We start from the raw sequence: 20,105 nt of genomic DNA, 5'->3' as shown, positions 1-20,105 counted from the left end.
ACGATGGCTCTCAAATGCAGACCCCAATTTAACACCTTCAATAGCTCCCTCACTGCTCAGACAATGAAATCCCAGCTTCTTAGTGTGGCCTATTAGTCAGGCCTGTTTCATTTGCAAATGTCACAAACCAACTTGAGAAAGCAGGGAGGTTTTCAAAAAGGAAGAACTTGCGGGAATCTGGGCATTTCCTGGGATCTCAGGGGCCCAAGCTGGGGACTTCTCCATGGGGCGGGGAAGAGGGGGGGGCATGGCTCCAGCAGAAATCCCAGGGATGCATTACGATTGGCCACTTTGGGTCACATGCCCATCCCTCGCTCACTCTGCGGCGGGTGGAAGTTGGGGGAGGTCCCACTGCGGCCAGTGGAAGTTGGGGGGGAAGTGACTGGTACTTGGGTTCCACTCCTGGGCCTAACAAAGCGGTTAGAAGAGTGGGATCTGGGCTAAAAGAAGCCAGAAAGGTCATGACAAATCCCCCTATGATCTGACCGCATGGCCAGCCCAGCACCTTGTTTGCTGCTCAGTATCCAGCCTGGAACCTTATGCTATAGCAACATCAGGCTCCTTGCACTTTCTAGCACATGCCATTATGTCTTGCTCATGGTTTTCAATGCTCCCTTCCTGGACTCTCTGTACCTTCTTTGCCTGGATCATGCCTCCTCCTCCTTCTAGATTCAGTTCTTTGTCACCTCTTCCAGGAACCCTTCCTAGAGCTTTAGGTTAGATCAGACATCTCCTGAGCTCCCAGCACCCCTGCACATCTTCACAGGGCTTACCCCAGAATGATGCTAAACCATAATAATGATAGTAATAAAGACAAACATACATAATGTTTACCATGTGCCGTGCACGGGTCCAGGTACATGATGCATTTCATTCATTTGTTCCTCACAACGACCCTACGAGGTAGGCATATTATCAGTCCCCATTCAAAAAAGTTTTTCTTTTATCTTTATTTTTGAGAGAGAGACAGAGACAGAGAGAGCGCGTGAGCAGGGGAGGAACAGAGAGAGGGAGACACAGAATCCGAAGCAGGCTCCAGGCTCTGAGCTGTCAGCACAGAGCCCGATGCAGGGCTTAAACTCACGAACTTCGAGGTCATGACCTGAGCCGAAGTCAGCCGCTTAACCGACTGAGCCACCCACGTGCCCCTATCAGTCCTGATTTTATGAAGCAAAGAAACTGAGGCCTCAAAGGTTTATGTAACTTCCCCAAGATCACAAAGCTGGCAACCTGCAGAGCTGAGCTCAAACCCAGGCCCCATGGCTCTGAGTCTGTGCTCCTAACTACTTCATCTAGAAGTGGCTTGCAGGGCCGCGGTCTGCCCTGCTGGGCTGTGAGCCCTTAAGGGCAGGGCTAGTCGAGGCAGTCAGCCTCACACTCCTGGTGACGAGGGAGTCAGTACTCACGCGCAATACCATCTGAGAACTGATCAGGACTTCCTCTGTTGGGTGGCGGAAGGATGAAGAGGGAAGGAGAAAAGACCACCTGGGGCCCTTGGAACCTCCTTTTGCAGACCTAGGGAAGGAATGGGGTCCGAGGAGTCCCGCCCCAAGCTGCCCGTGTCCTGGCAGACCACACAAGCTGGCCAGAGCCCTCCTGCCCACCGGGCCATTTCTGTGAAATGCCTCTGGCTGACTCAGCCACGCTTTTTCTCTCCAACTTATGTCCATATTCTTGAAGCGGATTTGGTTTTCTCTGCGGTTGACTGAGACTTGCCCAGTGGCGCAAAAGGAGCTCTCCCAGTTGTAGTTCTTTCCAACACAACGTGGTAAGGCCAGTGTCGGGGCCAGGAGGCCTGGAGCTGTGGCATTCCTCCATTTCGCTTCACTTTCCTTCGGTTGCCGGCCCGGGAGGCAAGCAGGTCTCTGACTCGCGGCCTTTGCTAAATACGCTATCAAACGTTCCCTGACTTGATTTCTCCAGTTTCGTATTGAAGCTGGCTCTAATACCCTGCCTCGGTAGGCCATGGAGCTCAATGAAAGGGCCTGTTTCTACTAGGAAGGGTGGCAAGGAGGGACTGTAGCCATAATGGGCGGGTCATTATATATGGCCCGTGTTCAGTAGGACCTGAACCCAAACTATAACCCAGCGGCAAATCAATCAATATTAAAGATAGGCACAACGACAGCAGCGTTTTATTAAGTCCTTCCTATGGGCCAGGCTTTGAGCTAAGCTATTGCCAAATACTATCTAATTTAATCCTCACAAACCTGAAAGTCAACCCTTTCAATGGTATGACGAGTACCCATTTATGCCAGAGTCAGTACCGGGTACCTGGGTCACAGCAGTGAACAAAGCAGACAGAGACCTGCGACTTGTATACAGACAGCAAGCAATGGACATCACACCCAAGTAAACTACAAGGCAAGCCATGTGGTAGGTTAGAAAGAATATGGACCGAATAGTAGGGCAGGTGAGCGGCTGGGAGTGCTGGGGAAATGGCCTCGGTGGGCCGCACTGAGAAGATATTTGAGCGAAAATTTACTGGGAGTGAGCCAGTTGGCCTTGTGGATATCTGGGCGAAGCTCATTCTGAGCAAAGGGGATGGCCAATGGGAAGACCTCAAGGCGGGACTGTTCTCAGGGTGCTCAGGGAACAGTGAGGGGGCGAGAGAGGCTGGGAAGGTGGGAGGAGAGGCCATATCAATGCAGCCCCTTGTAAGTCACGGTATGAGCCACTTTACACGTGAGGAAACTGAGGCAGAGAAAGGTTATGTCCAAGGTAATGTGACCTGTAAGTATTGAGTGTCAGAGCTGGGACTGACCCACCCCCCCACCCCCCCACCCCCCCACCCCCCCAGGTCGTCTACATCAGAGTCCAGGCCTATATCCCAATGCTAGATACCTTCTCCCCACACACGGCAGAGCAAAGCTTCTGGACGTCCTCCCATGTCAACCAAGTTAGGCCTGGTGGGACCCGAGACTCAGAAATTTCCGAGCTGGAAGGAATCCCCGAGATCTCATCCAATTCTGGTGCCATGGGTGGAACGACAGAGGCCTGGGTCTTGTCCCCTGCTGGGTGATGGGACCTCCGACACAGGACAGGATTCCTCACCCATACGGTGGATGCCATCCCTCCTCATCGAGTCGTGGGGATTAAATGAAATGATGCGTGTACAAGGGCTCTGACAAGTGCCAACAGTTCCTCTTTCCTTTCCTACCTCCTTCCCCAGCTTCTTGGAGCTGCAGTCAGTGCCCGTCCATCCCCGAGCTCAATCCTGCCCCAGTCGGACACAGGACAGGTACCAGTAGCCTCCAGTCGATCACCACTAATCCAGTGGGGAGCTTGGGATTCTCCTGGGACCGCCCTCTCATCTGTCCCCACACACAGCCCTTTCTTCCCAGACGGCCGGGATCTGGTGCCCCCGGTGTCCCCAACCTTGAGTCTCTACTGTTCCCCTTTCATCAGCTGGGGCCCTACGGGATGTGCTCAGAGCTCTGCTCAGAGTACTACACACACACATACACGAGGTGCTCCGGAAGTGGTTGCCACTGTTATCAATAAAAGTACCATGGGATCTGCTGCCACCAGGAATGTCTGGGACAAGTCACACACACCCCTCTGCACCCCACTGCCCCCCGAAGTTTGGGGTTAACACCCACGCTACTTTCCATCACGGCAACTGCCAGGGCTCAATGCCAGATCACTTGTGAAAAGCTATCCACATGGAAGCCAGTGTTTTCAGGTATCGGCTGGAGAACAGAGGGGAGGAGATTTCAAGCTGGATCCCACTGCCCACGTCCACAAGCCAGAGCCTGCGGGATCTGAGGCTTTTCCTCCAGCTTCCCCAGGGGGGGCAAAGCTGGCACGGGACTGTCAGCCAGGGTGGCCAAGGCAGGACCTCCTTCTTTCCTGTGGTGGACCCACAGACGCATGGAGCAGCCCTCTGGCTGGTTAGCAGATAAATATTAATGACTAAATATGTACGTAGGACGGAAGATGGATGGGTGTCCTGGGAGCCATCGCTTTGATTGTCCCTTCTTAGATGCATTTAAGGATCTCAACGTGATAATTGTAGGGAGCTGGAATGAATAGTAAAAAGCGTAGGGGGAGGTAAAGCAAGGTCTAGGGGAGAAAAGAAGAAGCCAGTCGGGACACCTGCTGAGAGGACAAAAGAAACCGTGACTGAGGTGGCCCTGGGAGGGCAGAAGCCTTCGGTGGGGATACCCGCTCACACACCGAGAGTCCCGGCTCTGTTTGCGTGCCCGGGTGCGTGAGCAGTGGCGGGACGCCCAGCGGTGCCCGTCCGGGCCCCGAGCCCCTGCTGTGGGCACCGTATATAGACCCGGAGCGTCCCGGTGTATCGTTAGAAAATTCGGAAACAACAGCATATGGCATATACTCCGCATGCAATTCTGCTCCCGCTGTTAACTAACTTAATTCCAAACGCCGATTCTCTCTGCTTATAATAAAAAGGTGCTTTGCACAGGGACTAAGGCCCCAGACTGAGCTTCGCTTCTCTCTTTTTTTTTTTTTTTTTCACTGAATGTTATTTAGTCCCGAAAAAATTCTAAATAGATTTGAGAAGCCCGGCCGCACTGGAAAGAAACAAAGCACTGAGCACACAAGCATGTGTGTGACAGCAAACAGGAAGTGTGTGGGACGGGTTCAGGTGCAGACGTGGAAGCTTCTGGGAAACCCGCATGTTTAATGCTTTGCCACGGCCCCTCCCCAGTGCCCATAGCTCCTGATTCCCGGTCCTTCCTCTGCCTCTCCTGGTCTATGGACGGCCACCTCCTTCTCAGGGATCCAGATTCCACATTTCAGTCCTCCATCGCCTCCCCCTCCACTTCCCCCCTTCCTTCTCTCTTGGCACCTCCTCCCCCGTTCGGCCTGTGCTCCCCACTCCCACGGACATTACTCTCGTTCGGGCCCTCAATCACCTTGTACTTGGCCTCCCCTCCCCCCAATCCACTCCAGACACTGCCACCAAACAGCCCTTTAAACCCGGCTCTGGCCACGCCGCCCCAGGGCTCAGACACCCCCCGGGGCTCTCCACTGCCAACCACATCAAGGACAACACAGCTGACCTTCAGAAACTGGCCGCCGGCTCGTATCTCCTGCTGCCTCGTGCTGTCATGCTCCGTGCCCCTCGGCCTCCATCACACCGTTCCCGTTGCTCAGACCACCTGTCGACTGTGCTGTCTGCCCGCCGCCACCCCGTTCAACCCCCAGGGCCGATCCCCCAAATCACCTCTTGCACAGAGCCTTTCCTCTCTGCCTTCTGCACCTCTGTCGGGTCTCAGGTATGCGTGTTCTGCAGTCCAGTCATTTCTGGGCAGAAAAATTCCTCCCACTAGAATGTATCATCCGTGAAAAGTGGCTCCTCATTTTTTCTGGCTCTTCACTTCACAACACGGTAGATATTAAACACTTTAAAAGAAGGAAACTTACTTGAATTGCATGAAGTTGAAGCACAGACCTATCAAGCTCCCCGGTGGATCCCATAAGAGTCTAGTGTGGGCTACGCGGCTTCTTCTCTCTGCTTCTGCATAATTATGGTCAGATCAGGGGGGATCAAAGTGCTAAAGGGTGCTGAGGGTGGCCCTCGGGGGGTCCCGCGTGGGCACACACTGTGTATCCTGGTAATCCCAGGAGTTAATGCAGTGGTTCTCAGCTTGGGGGTGATTTCGCCCCCCAGGGGACACTTGGCAGTGTCTGGAGACACTTTGGGTTGTCACAATGGGGAGGTGCTACCTGCGTCTAGTAGGGAGAGACCCTGGGATGCTCTAAACATCCTACAATTCACAAGACAGTCCTCCTAACAAAGAATCATTCAAGCCAAAGGGTCAAAAATGTTCCTGTTGAGAAACTCTGATATATTGTAAAACAGGCCTTCTTAACCCCATGAAGGAGACGAGGAAACTGAGGTGCAAACGAGTCAGGTGATTTTCCCACCATAACACAGCTGTTTCAGTGGCAGAACGAGGCTGACCCTCAGGTTCCCGGATTCCCAGCCCTGTGTCCTTTCTTCTAGGTTATGTGCCTATCTGCAGAGCCAGACAACATGGCAGGAATTCAGAGGCACCAGACTCGACCGAGATTGCTGTTGTTAAGCCTGGTAGATGTCAAAGTGACCGCAAGGGTGTGGGCTGAGGCAAAATAACTCAGTGCACCACCCACTCTCCTGAGCCAGGATGCTTTTCGCTAGCCCTCCCAATGAACACAGTGGGAGGCAATACCAGAAGTCCAGTGGGCAGTGAACCCTCAGCCCAGTAGGCAGGGCCAGACTGCTCTGGGGTTGAAGCAACTCCAGGGGACCATGCTGGGAAACCCGACACCGTGCCTCGCTTACTGGATTCCTTGACTCAAGACAGCAGAAGGGTGACAGGCTGGCACGGAGCAGGAGGGGCCTGAGAGACACAGATGCCACTTTTTCTGCGTATTTGGGCCCGTGTCCCAGAACCTGCCATCTGCAGGAGAGCAGTGAGATGGAAAAGGGCTGCGCAAGACTGATGGGGCAGAGGAGACTTAGGGACATGAGCGCTTCCTCAAGTGTCTGCATGGCTGCTACGCGAGAAGATGGTCTTGGGGGCTCTAGTGGGCAGAAGTGAGATTCCTGGAGAAGACCACATTTGGCAGATTTGGGCTCCATGTGAGGAAGGATAGGGACAGCTGTATAAAATCACACGCAGTTCCGCGTCACTGAGATCCAGGGTAAGTGGCATGATCTCTAAGGGATACTGAAGAGGTTCCTACTCGGAAAGCTCCAAAGTTCTGTTTTATGAAGGGAAATGCAAGGGTGTGCGGCTATGTGCTAACAGTGGGGCATGAGCTCATGACCTCAGCGGCACAGCTGCCCAGGACGGGAGGTGTCACTTGAAAAAGCCCAGCTCCACATAGCAGATGTTCAGCGGAATGCAGAAGGCCTGGGTCTCACAGTGACAGGGACAGACAGGCATTGCTTTCGCTCTGATCAAAGCTACCGACTTCAGCTGAGAAAGACTCCTTCACTCCGAGGCTGAAAGTCAAGAAGGCCATAAAACCTCCTCTAAGTACAGTTTTCTCCAATTTTGAGAATTTGTGAGCAGGTGTGTCTATAGTAAGAGCAACGGGCTGTGAAGACTGGGCACGTATTAGCTGTCACCATGAAATAAAACTTCTAACAAAGTGAATATAACAGGCTCAGTGATATCATTACTATTGGGTTACATGGGGGTTCAGTAAGCAGTTCACACAAATGACTGCAAAGTGGCTTTTCGGTGCTCACTTGGTTGCTTAGAGGGGTAGTTCCAAACCTCTCCTCTCCCCCGACACTCAGGGTGTTGGAATAGGACACTGGCGTTGACAGATATTCAAAATCGGGCACTGCAACTGAACAGTGTGACCTTGGACAAGTCACTCAATTTTCACGTTGTAGTTCCCTCATCTGTCAAACGGGGAGACTGCTACTACTTACCTTTACAGGGTAATAGTTGACGATTAAATGAGGCGTTGGTAAAGTGCACGAAATGAGGCGTTTGTAACGTGCATGTGCCAGTAAGTGACTGGTGCACGTCAGCCATCAAGGCAAAGGGCTTTCGCATATGTCCTCTCTCTCCCCTTTTACCACCATAAGGTGCAGCAGTAGGAGATTCCCCCACCTAATGGTTGCTCACACTTGCCAAATTGTTCTACCTAATTAGACAAAGACTCTCATGTTAGGATGAGGGCACCAAGTTCTTGCTTCGACTTGTTTTCTATACAGGAACCACTATACTATGCTATACTACAGTTTCTATAAAGGAGCCACTACACTACATATATATATATATACACACACATATATAATCTGTTTCATATGTATCATATATACATATACACATACGTGTATATACATGGCATCAACTATGTGCACCGGTAAGGTCAGCTTTGTTGCTAACTGCCTGGAAGTATTATGAGGTAAGTAGAGGCTTGAGTGACAATGCCAGCTCAGCCACGTGATCAAACAAGGCACCATGGCGTCCTTTGGCTTTCCAATGTGAACCGTGATGAAAGCCGTAAGGGCAGTTTGTAGGGGTGTCCACAGTGCTACTCAGGCCTTCTGGGATATGGAAACAACCTCTGGGGCCAACCTAAGGTCACCAGCAGTGCTGGGAATTTGCTGGAGAACTTGCACTCCCGACATCGAGGGGAGGTATGGATTATTTGGAAGGGGTGGATCTTGGCAGGACGAGAGGCTTCGCTGGCTCTGGGGATGGTAAAGCGGCCGTCTCCTCTTTGACAACAGGGTGCCTGCTGGAGTCTGCACCTCTGCTCTTCTCTTGGCACCGCGTGGGGAACGAGGGCTGAGCTTTGTAGAGCTGCCCGTCCTGACCCAGCAGCTGCACGCCGGGCTGGCAACTCCTCATAAGACCCCTTTCATCTTCCTCAAAGGCAGGTTATGAGAACTCTAGGAGAAGGTGCTTGTTATTGTATATAGACTTACACTTTCCCAAAGATGCACGTTAGAGGTGCGATACCTTTTTCTTTTCTCTTTTTTTGTCAAGTTGCCTAACATACAGCGTAGTCTTGGCTTCAGGAGTAGATTCCTGTGATTCATCACTTACGTACAACACCCAGTGCTCATCCCCACAAGTGCCCTCCTCGCTGCTCATCACCCATCTTCCCCACCCCCGTCAACCCTCGGTGTGTTCTCTGTATTTAAGAGTCTCTTATGGTTTGCTTCCCTCTCTGTTTGTATCTTATTTTTCCTTCCCTTCCCCTATGGTCTTCTGTTAAGTTTCTCAAATTCCACGTATGAGTGAAATCCTATGACCTCTGTCTTTCTCTGACTTATCTCACTTAGCAGAATATCTTAAAAGAAACAAAAGAACCTGCAATTTGTATATTCTGCCAGCAGGGGACAGCCATGTGACCCAGACTCAAAGATGTCTGCTTTATGCAGGGATCTTTCCCCAAACTCCCCAGGTGTGCAAATGTGACTCCCATGGATTTATTAGAATGTATACAACTTTAAAGCAATATTAATCCGCCACACTGAGAAATCTTAAAGACAAAAAGAACTGTGGCCAGAAGGCAGAACACGGAGTCGGATTTTTATTGGTTAGAAACACTTTCTGATGCAAATCTCATGCCCACTTAATTGGACTGGGTTTTGCGGATTTATTAGAACGTATACAACTTTAAAGCAATATTAATCCGCCATGCTGAGAAATCTTAAAGACAAAAAGAACTGTGGCCAGAAGGCAGAACACGGAGTCTGATTTCTGTTGGTTAGAAACATTTTCCGATGCAAATCTCATGCCCATTTAATTGGACTGGGTTTCACACAACTGCAGTCTGCTCCTTCCCTGCCGGCTGCTGGCGAGGGGCTCGCCCTCATAATCACCCTGGTTCGGAACCCCTGCCTCCTTCCCGTAAACATTATGATGTACTGGGCACTTACGTTACACCAGGAACCGGGCAAGACACTTCATGCCTCTCATTTTCTCCTTGCCACAATCCCACCAGCTCCACGTCATTATCTCCATGCCACTGATGACAGATGGACTCAGCTGGTGACAGAGCCGCATCCAAACTCAGATTTGCCCAATCCCCACACACAGAGCTCTCCCCTGTGTTTCGCTCACTTCCTCTACCGGGGGTGGAAGAAAAGAAAGATACCAGGGTTTCCCCAACGCTGACCGGCTTTCCCGACACTGTCCCTACAATGTTCATCTCCTGTTAGAAGGGGGAAGCCCTCTACTCTACCCTTTCTGAAAAATAAGGCAAAGCAGCCCCCCCCCCCCCGCCTCTCTACGTTTTCATTTCAGGCACTCCCTGAATGAGCTTGCAGACTCTATTTATTTATAGGTTCCTAGAACTTACCCACCAGGGGAGATTTCACCCAATTCCCTCTCTTTGCCACACAAAAAAACAAGGTAGGAGAGGTATAGGGACACCCCAGGGCCAGGCAAGGAGTTGGCAGGGGCAGGATTGGAGCTCAGGGGTTTCTCATTTTATGGTTGGGCTGTAGGACCCTCTACATTTTCCAAATCACTTCAGAGAGTTATGAAGAAGTGGTCGACTGAAAGAGATCAGAACATCCAAAAAATAAGAATAACAGAGGTTCAGCTGGTTACACTGGCTTATAAAGAGTGGAGCATGAGAATTTAAAACCCCTCGGTAGGTCAGAGCAGCATTCACCCCATCTTACAAGGAACCCCTGACCTTGGTGTCCCAGAGGGTCATGGGAGAATACGGGAGACACATCTATAATGTTGACTTTCAGCATTTAGGAAATGTCCCCTAACTTCCATTTAATAACCCCATTTATATCTGTCATCCACGACTCTCTAAAAGTTCATTCCTGGAATCTATTTATAATTTCAGTCCATACTGTTTCTCGGAGTAATGATTTTTGCACATTTACTACCTACAGCGTAAAGTACTACTTTCTTTTATTTGGCCTAAAACTATCAAGCTCTCTGGCTCTGCTCAGCAGGGCAGGACGAGAAGCCATTAACATCTTTCACCTGAAGAATTATTTTTAAAGAAGCTAATTAAGTCTACAATGCAAACAGGTATATTACTATGCAAAAACATTAATTAGGCCAATTTTGAAGTTCCTACAAGTGCCCTGAAAAGAGTTCAGTTCACCAACAGTTTACCTTCTCCAGATGACTTCCAGGTGGAACCCACTTTAGTAGGAATTTTTTTTTAATGTTTATTTTTTGAGAGAGAGAGAGAGAGAGAGAGAGAGAGAGAGAGAGAGTTAGCAGGGGAGGGACAGAGAGAGGGAGACACAGAATCCGAAGCAGGTTCCAGGCTCTGAGCTGTTGGCACAGAGCCTGACCTGGGGCTCGAACCCATGAACCACCAACCATGAGATCATGACCTGAGCCAAAGTCGAACATGTAACTGACTGAGCCATCCAGACGCCCCAGGAGGAATTTTCTTTAGACACCTGTGAGGACATGATTTATGTCTGCCCCAGAAGAAAAGTGGTAAAAGGGAGCTGAGGGGCAGGAACATATAATCTATAACCACAGTGAAATAATCTATAATGGCAATGGAATCTTCAAAACATATTCTTTTGTTTTCAAAGCCCAAAATTCTGAGAGCAATTCCTTTCTGAACAAAGGGTATATTGGGAATGACTCCAATATCCAAGGCTGGGAGATGGGATAGTAGGGAACACCATGTTGATGAGGATTCGGGTTGCATTACCTGAATCTTCTTGATTACCATTTAGAATGAAAGCATCACCCCTTGTCTGGTTCACTATCAACAAGGGATAAGCTTTCATTGCTTTTCTTTTCAATCCAATAGTATGAGACACGCTGGGTGAGGATATTCTCCTTGAAGATTCAAAGAAAGGGCAGCCGGATGGCACCGTCTGCGTCTCCTTCTGTGGCCAGGTGAGGAAAGAGACGGAGAGGTACCCAAGCCAGAGAGAATTCCAAGTGGAACAATTTCCATCGTGGTCCCAGGGTTCTGGGTCACCAGCTCCCATGCAGGCCCAGACATAGCGCTTAACTCAATATAACGGCATCTGTCAAGTGGGGAGGGGAGGTTGGGGCCTAAATGAGTTTCTCCTTCCCCCAAATAGTCACATTCTGTGTGTATTCTGCCAAGATAGTTCAAAGGTTAATAATCCAAGGTATTTTAGAATCAGTACGGACCAAACCCATTTTCTAAAAGTTGGTTTTGATATATTAAGAAGAGATCTAGTCTCCCAAGACCACAGATATCCCCAGGGGTTCCTGCATTTGCAAGATGGAGCAGAAAAAGCGAAGAAACATGGCAAGCCTCAGCACTAAATCTTTTTTCAATGAGCCCCTTTGAGGGAGATTTGCCACTCACCAGTATTTTTAGGTAGGCTAAGTACAGTGTCTTAACCAAACTCTGCCAGTAATGTCTTGTCTGTGGGGACAGCTGAGAACTAGGAAAGGACACAGAGGATGGTAACAGAACAAGGCTGTAAGAATCCTAGTGCATGGAGCGAGTCAGAGATGTGATAAGAGTTCAATCTTCTACCAATGTCAGAATTCACAGCATGGCTTTTTCCAAGAAGCGCAAAGTGCTTTACAGATGACACGTTAATCTTCCCAGAGCCCCGGGTAATGGAAAGCCTGAGGCTTGAGGGGCAGGGTGTGGGGCTGGGGAAGCAGACTTCTCGCTGTGTGCTGGTCCCCCGGGAGCGGATCAGTGATGTGGGGAACAGGACGGCCAGATCTGGATGCCTCGTCCTTCTGCCCAGACTGCTGCCTTCCTCTCTGCCAGTGTCACTGCGGACCGTGACCCTTCCTTCCCTCTGTACAGCAGTATAGCTTCACCGATAAGCAATAATCCAAAATAAAAGACTCAAGAGTGCAGCTAAGAGAGTAAAGGGGCAACAGGAAGATTTGCCAAAAGAAAAAAAAAGCAATGAGCTCACGGAGTATGAGCTTCCCACCTTCTGTCCCAGGCCCGGGGCCACCTTGCCCATAATTGGGGCGGTGTGTCTGCTCCGGATCAAGAGGCCTGGTCCCTGCTCAGCCTCTTCATGGGGAAAAGGGTTTAGATGCCTGGTGATGTGTTCAAGTTGCTGCCATGACCAAATACGAATAAGGCGCTACCCCACATGTTAGTTCAGTGCCTGCCACAAAGCAGGTGCTCTGAGCGCGTGCTACGTGAATGCTCTTGTATGGCTTCCTACAGTTTTGAAAGGTGCTTCCTCCCCACCCCTCACGCCTCATAACTACTGCACGGTCTGCCATTACACTCTAGTTAAACATCAGGAAACTAAGGGAGGGAACGGACCAGAACCCAGATTTTCTCATTCTGTTACTCTTTCTAATGGTCTATAGAAAAGGAAGGTTCCAGGCTGACCTGGTGGAAAGTGCATGGGCTGGCAGGGAGGAAAATGGGTTTCTATGCCCAGCACGACTAGAAAAGAACCTGGAGATCTAGTGGAGGGAAGGCAAGCAATTTCATTTTATGCGTGACTCCGATTTTCGGCATCAGCTGCTGGCTCCTGGGCCAGGAGGATCCTGGGGCTGCCCAGAGGTGGCGGGGGGGAGGGGGGGGACGGACAGTGTGCTGTGATCGATTAGCCATGTCTGCCTCAAGCATGGAAAGGGCTAACGGGACCCCAATGTCACCTAATGGCCGTATTTTCTTTTTCTTTTCTTTTTTTTAAAGTGCAGAGCCCAATGTGGGGCTTGAAGTCACAACCCAGAGATCAAGGCCCGAGCTGAGATCAAGAGTCGGACCCTGAACCAACTGAGCCACCCAGATGCCCCTATTGCCTCTTTCTAGCACACCTATTTATTTTGTAGCTAATAAAGTGTACCAGAAAACTCACGTGTTCTACATGACATGGCTGGACAGCAGCAGAGATGGAATCTGAACCCAGGACTCTCACCTATAAGTCCAGTCCTTTTTTCACTACGTCATGCCATCCTGGGCCTAAGACCAGGTCCAGCTCCATAAATATGGATGAATGAGTTCTCCACCCCGCCCCCCTCCCCACTCCTTTTCTTCACTTGTAGACTGCAAGAGATAATTCCTGTTTTATCTATTTCACAGAATTACTGACTCAAATGAAAGGCCAGAATCCTAGCACTCCGAGCTCCCAGGCCCGTGCTCTTACTGCTGCGCCATGATGCCATCAATAGACGTGAAAACACTGGAAGGCAGAGGCAGAGTAGCAAGATGGGAAGGGAGGAGTCTGGAGCCCTAGATTCAGCTTCCGTTGAATACGCTCCACACCTGCAGAGTGGGGGGTTAGGGAAGCAGACTTCTCGCGGTGTGGTGGCCCCTGAGAGTGGATCAGTCATGCAGGTAACAGGGACAGCCGTATCCAGATGCTCTCTCTCTATAGCCCCAGGTGCAGGAGCTCAGGAAGAATGGGAATGGGAAAAAGCCAAGGCTAACAGCGGCAGTCTCCAGACCCCTGGGGGCAGCTGGTTCCAAGTATGTCGTAGAAGGGAGCATGTGGCCGGAGGTAGAAGCTGTGTTCTCTCGTAGCCCTCATCCCCCGCATCCTGCTCTCCAGAGTGGCTGTCCCAGACCTCATCACTGCACGTGAGTGATGTGACTAGAACCTGGGACACTGCAGCTCAGAAAAGATGATGATGGCAGTAGGGCCTAGGAGGGGGTGAGGCTGGGGGCGCTGGGTCTCAATTAGGGGGGTCCCCTTTGTTTCCTACTTCTGCTCCCTCCTCGTCAAAGGCTCCATCCACACTTCCACTGCTCTTTCTCTCCATCCTCCTGACACCCTCATTGGTCCAACCACATTGTCCATCCTCTGTAGTCCTCTCTTCAGCCTCTACATCACAGCGACCTCAAGGAAAGGCCTCTCTTCCTCTTGCCCTGCACACGTTCCAATACCAGTTTTTCGTGCCATCCATTAAATAGCTGCCGTATCCACCTCATCTCTTCTCGGGGAGTGGGAGTTGCCATAGAGTGGAGGTCATGATTTCACCCAGAGGTGTCCAAATAAAGAGAGATCACTCATCTAAACTAGCCTGAGACTCACAGGATTGTAGGGCTGAAAGGAACTTGTAACAAGGTCATCTTGTCTAACCAGTCATAGAAGTCCTACAAGTATCCTTGAACACAAGGTCCTGCAGAGCTCCCAGGCAGCCCATTTTGGGGTTCCAAGAAGCTCCTACCCATTACGTTTATTTTTTTTATTGTCTGCACTCACTAGAATGTAAATGACATCAGGGTGAGGCTTTTTTGTCTGTTTTTATTCATTACTGCATCCCTGTTGCCTAGAATAGCGCTTGGCATACGGCCGGTGCTCAATAAATATTTGTTGAATTAATTAATAATTGGTTTTGTTTCTAGCCTTTGGGGTCTTTCAAAAGAGTTGCAACTTCTTTGCCTTCTATATGACAGTGCCTCAAATAATTCAAGACAGCTGTCATATCTTCTCCTTACCTAAGCACTTACAGTCCCATGAACATTACGGGAAGAATATCCAGACCCTTTACCACCCTCAGGATGTTCTCTGAATGTGTTCCAGAATCACAAAGCAAGAAGGACACCTGAAATTTCCCGAGCTAGCCCATGCTCTCATTTTACAGACCGCTCTCTGGTCTTCAGACACCAAAGCCCAGGCTGCCTCGCTGCCTCGCAAGCAAAAAGTAGCTGTGCTAGAGGGGCATGAAGGGTTTACAGCATTCACGCCCTCTTCATGTGGGGGCCGTGCTCCCCTGAAAGTGAAGGTCAGGCCATTGAACAGGTGGAACACTCACACAGGGCTCACCTGTGGTGGTCCAACAAGTGCCTTCTGGAGGAAGGACATGTAAGACGCATGAAGATGGTCTCTGCCCTCAGGGTCTCTAGCGGGGCAGATAAGTCAACGCGCAGTTACATCATAGCGAGTCAAATGGCTGATGGGGCAGGTGTCCCATCATGAGCACACCAGTGGTTTGGGGACATGCAAATCTCTCCGGGTTTTACTCTGGTGATTGGGCAAGACATTCCTCTCTTTGAACATCCTAAGAGCGTTGAACAACTGAAGGGAGACAGTGGAGTATTTCTACCTGTACATCTTCCGCATTATTTTGAACCCCCATCGAAGACAGATTTTCTTAAAGCTGTTGTGAGTGATTACTACGTGTTGGGAGCTGGGCCCACAACAGGTACTCAACAACTATTTGTTAGCCAAGTACATGCAGGATCTTCACAAAAACTCTACAAGGTAAGCATGCTTATTCCCATCTTATAGAAGAGGTGGTGGTGATCTAGTTTATTGGAGGTGATGAGAAGTATAGATCTACGTGGGGCCTGGCAAAGGGTGGTGACCAGGTGCTAGATGCACCACCCATGACAGCTGGCACTGCCTTTTGCATGCCCTGGTGGATGCAAAGCTGTGCATACCAAGCACAGTCTGCAACTGATCTGGACTCTATAGGAAGGAGACCGCCCTGGGCTGGATTGTGTGGAGACCTGGGAGGAGGCGGGCTCTAGGGCCTGGGTGGGTCCTGCAGAGCTGTGGTCTCCCTGCACCCTGGCATGGCATGCTGTCAGAGATCCTGGTTTCCTTGCCCTGGGCACAGATCCCCTGTGATCAGACTGGTTGTGAGGGTGAGTGGCACGGTAGCAGCCAGCCCTGTCCTGGGGCATGTTGACATGGAAGGGGATCGCTGCCTTGTAGAGATCTATACTGAGGTAGGTCACTAGGGGACACTGTGCAATGGAATGTGATTGTTGGGGATGGGGGGGGGGCAGTCAGACTACACCTTAAAGGAGGTTCTGGTGTCCTCAACAACTCAGGTCTATTGCCGTTGGGCTCTGCCCTCAGAAGTCCGCTTCCAACCTAGGATCTCCCAGATGCCCGATTCCTTTGAGCGACCTCTACCATCCAGGCCTGGGAAGACTGTGTCACTCAGGCCAAGGCACAGCACAGCAGCAGGAGCCTTGAGCCCACAAAGAGGCACTTGGTGAGCACTGGGCACATGGTCCTTCAAGGGACCTGGAGTCCAGCTGGGACAACATGGAGACTCTGTATCAGGATAGACCATAAATCAAAGAAATTGGCTTTGTTTGTGCTTTGAGGCATTATTACCATGGCTCTAGATTTGTGTATAATCTTGTTTATTTCCTCAACCAAATCACAAGTTCCCCAAGGGGGAAGGGTTGTGTTCTAAGTCTCTGACCCCACGCTTCTAACACATAGAAGGCATTCTAGGCCTATTATGGAATGATGGGTGGGCAACTGGCTGCATAAGGTGGGTTAGTCTTCAATCTACTGAGCCCCATGGGCCTAGAAGGCTGGATTGGCTGAAGGGTTAATTGGAAGGAGATGTGCCCCTACCTGGAGGCAGTGTGGCCGGCTCCAGGATTCAAGCACGCAGAGCACATGGCCTCTCAGGCAAGGAGTCCAGTAAAGGACATAGTTTGATCAACAGTACAGGAGACCACAGAGCCTGGTGGCTCTGAACGCAGACTCTGGAGCCAGATCATTGGGTCCCAATCCTAGCTTTGAAGAGCTGTGTGGTCCTGAGCAAATCGTTTAATTCATCTATGTCTCAATTTCCGCATGTATAGGTGTCCATAATAACAGTGCCCAGCTCACAGGACTGGTGTGAGAATTGAGTTAAGATGTTATGAAATACTTCGGAATGTGTAAGTGCTGGCTATTAATGTATGGTGGAGGCTGGGCAGTGGGAGGGAGGGAGACCTAATCCAGACTTGGGGTGGGGTGGATGCCAGGGGGGCTCTCTGGGGAGACTCGCAGGTGTATTACAGAAGGGAGGGGAACCCTGGCTGTGGGCGGCATGCAGGGTACTATGGCTCTGGCTGAGGCAGGTTAGATGGCCTGGGCTTCCCTGGCAGGGAGGACCAGGTCTCCGGACGTTGGCATTATTTGGTAAGGAGTTTCAATTTTATCTCGGAGGGCACGGAGAATCTTAGGAGGTTTTTAAGTAGAACGGGTGAGATGATCAGATGTATACGCAGAGATGCAGAGGCTGCGTGGCAGAGGGAAGGGCATGAAGACGGGAGGCAGGGGGGCCGGCTGGGAGGCCACGGAGGCAGTGGCAGAGCTGAGAGGAGCTGAGGCTTGCACTAGGGGGCGGGGATGGAGAGAAAAGGGTGGGCAGATCTGAGAAGGTTAGGATAAGACACAGGACTGCTTCAACACCACCACCAGCAATGCGTATGGAGCCCTTCACTGCGACTCAAGCTCTGTGCTGATGGCTGATGGGCCATCTCTTTCAGTCCTTCCTCAAGCCCTCCAATCCCTGAGCAGGTGGGGTGGCAGGATGAGAGGGACTGGGTGCCCTCAGGGGCTGAGGGACAGATGAGGCACAATCTGCTAACTTACCTTTGATGAGAATAAAGAAGGAAGGGGATTTTATGTGGGAGCAAGTAACGACGAGGCCAAAGAGCTGAGGAAAGGCAGCAAAGAAATCCTGAACCCAAACTAGTGGGTCCAGCAACCAGGGTTCCCAAGGGATAAAGGGATCGGTGAGTGCCTACTTCTCTTCAGGAAACAAATGCCAAAACTCTAAATTGCCTGACGGTCTGTCAAATACGCGCACCTGCGTGTGTGTTTGGAGAGACGGAGACAGAGAGACAGAGAGAAGCGAGAGTGGGGAGAGGAAGGGGAAAGGAGGGAGATTATGCCTTCACAGACCCACACAGGCTCAGACATTTGGATGGGGGAAAGGGCTGCGTAAGCGAAGGGTCTAGGAATGGTTCTGACCCTCCTTATGAATGATCTCGATGTGGGTGTCATAGGAATGAAACCAACAGATGGCAATAAATTTGTAGGAAATGAAAGAGACGGATGTAAATCCAGGATCACAAGAACCCTGAAACTGGTTCTATGCAAGGGAGGCATAGGAACATTAAATATTTCCTAAAGCATTAGCTCAATTCCAAAAGGTGGGAGGCAGGGATGGGGAGGAGGCAGCTGGCTGTCCTCACGATGAAGCAGGAAGCATCAGAGTGTAATGGGGCGGGCGGAGAGGGGAGCAGAGAGAGGTCTCCCATTCATCTCAAGCTGTACTGGCTCTTGACAGACAGGGAGTGGGTGGCTGTTTCTCTCTCCAACCTCAGCTTTTTTCTTCAGTAACAAGGTGTAAACTAACTTTCCTCAGGGCAGACTCTTCAGTTTCAAGGGGGAAAGAGTACATCAAAGGTAGCCCACAGGGGAAGGGGAGACTTGCCATTTCTTTGTGGGAGAAACCCCACTCTCTTCTCCCCCTGGGACCTCACCTAGAGATTTCTCTAAGACACCACTCATCTTCCCACTAAAAACGCAACCCTCTCTTCCAAAGAAAGTCTTCCAAACTTTCTCCTGCCTATGGAAAGGAGACATTTTGCATTTTTTTTTTTTAAAAAGCCTCAGATGGGGGTGGGGGGGAGGGGGGACCCAACACCACCTTCTAGGCTTGACTAACATTGAAATGTTAGACCCACATCAGACTTCTAGTGCTTTGATTCTCAAACTATGCCAAAAAAGACAGGTGGTAGGGCACCCGAAGGGGTTGAATCTGCTTTAGTCAAGGTAAAGGCTGTGCTCCCTGGGAGGCCCTGGGACAAAGAAGGTGATCTCTGTCTGATATCCACAGACTCAGAAGGCCCAAGGACTGTAGGAATCACCATTCCTGCCTCAGACTCTCATCTTTTCCATCAAGACTGGTTCCAGCATGTTTGTTTTTCCAAATCAAAGCTGCCTTCTCAGAATACAACCATGGCAAGACTTTACATTTTGGAAGTGCTTGCACCTGTCTCGCTGCCCCTGCCCAACCTGTCTGAATGGCAAAAAATTGTCCCAGAGCGCATCTGGTGTCCTGCCTTCCGGGGCATCCTGGAGGTTGGGTCCAGATGCCATCATGGCATCAGCACTTTGCTTGGGGTTTCAAAGGGCAAGGAGGCTTTCCAATGGGTAAAGGTGGCGGGGGAGGGGGGTGGTTGCAGAAGGGGCCGCATCATACAGGACACCCACCTGCTTCTGGGTTTCCTGGGGAGAGTGAGGGATGGGTCAGATGTTTTCCCCAATTCCTTTTCCGCTGTTTTGTGACTTTAAGAGAGCCCAAAAGCATAATTTCAGCAAAAGTCAGCAAAATGCCCATCTTGGATCCGTATATTCTCAAAGATAAGCTCAACTCGGACACATTTTTGGCACCAAGTGGAGCCCATCTATGCAAGTTTCCCAAATGAAAGGTGACTGGCTCTTCATGGTTAGCTGCCCATCAAGCTGATGCTCAGAACCCGGGGCCAGCAGGATGGCAAAGTGGACAAATCGTGGATCACGAGTTAGAAGCTTGTTTAGTCCTATGCCTGTGCCTTCTGGCCTTGGACATGTCACATAACTTCGCTGAGTCTTGCCTTCTTCATTTGCAAAAAAGAGATGATACCTTCTCTACCTTCCTTTTATGACCATTGCCAGGAGCAAAGGAAACGTTATGAACAGAAGCACTTTGTAAGTTTCTATTACCAAGATGAAGAATGGTTATTATTAACATGGCCTGGAGGTCCAGAAACTTCCCTGAGGACAATTCATGGGAATGCGCTGGGCCTTTAGTTCAATGGACTGATCTTTCAGAGTTACTGCCATGGCCATTTTGTTGAAAAGGCTTTCGGCCTCAAGGGCCAATTTCTACCTTCTCCATGCAGGGTTTTATGACATCTGGGACCACAAAGCATTATGTTTATTTAGGATCGTGTCTGAATCCCTCTGAATTAAACTTATTGAT

At 50.4% G+C, this 20,105-nt stretch overlaps 1 protein-coding gene across 1 annotated transcript in view; it reads right to left on the bottom strand.

Annotated features, from left to right (window-relative positions):
- Positions 1-20,105, bottom strand: part of FAM78B (family with sequence similarity 78 member B) — an 80,713-nt gene that overhangs the window by 41,831 nt on the left and 18,777 nt on the right. The gene's annotated exons all lie outside the window — the stretch shown is intronic.

The sequence above is a fragment of the Prionailurus bengalensis genome, chromosome E4 (assembly GCF_016509475.1).
Source record: "Prionailurus bengalensis isolate Pbe53 chromosome E4, Fcat_Pben_1.1_paternal_pri, whole genome shotgun sequence".
NCBI lineage: Eukaryota > Metazoa > Chordata > Mammalia > Carnivora > Felidae > Prionailurus > Prionailurus bengalensis.
This window is presented reverse-complemented; position numbering and strand designations above follow the sequence as displayed.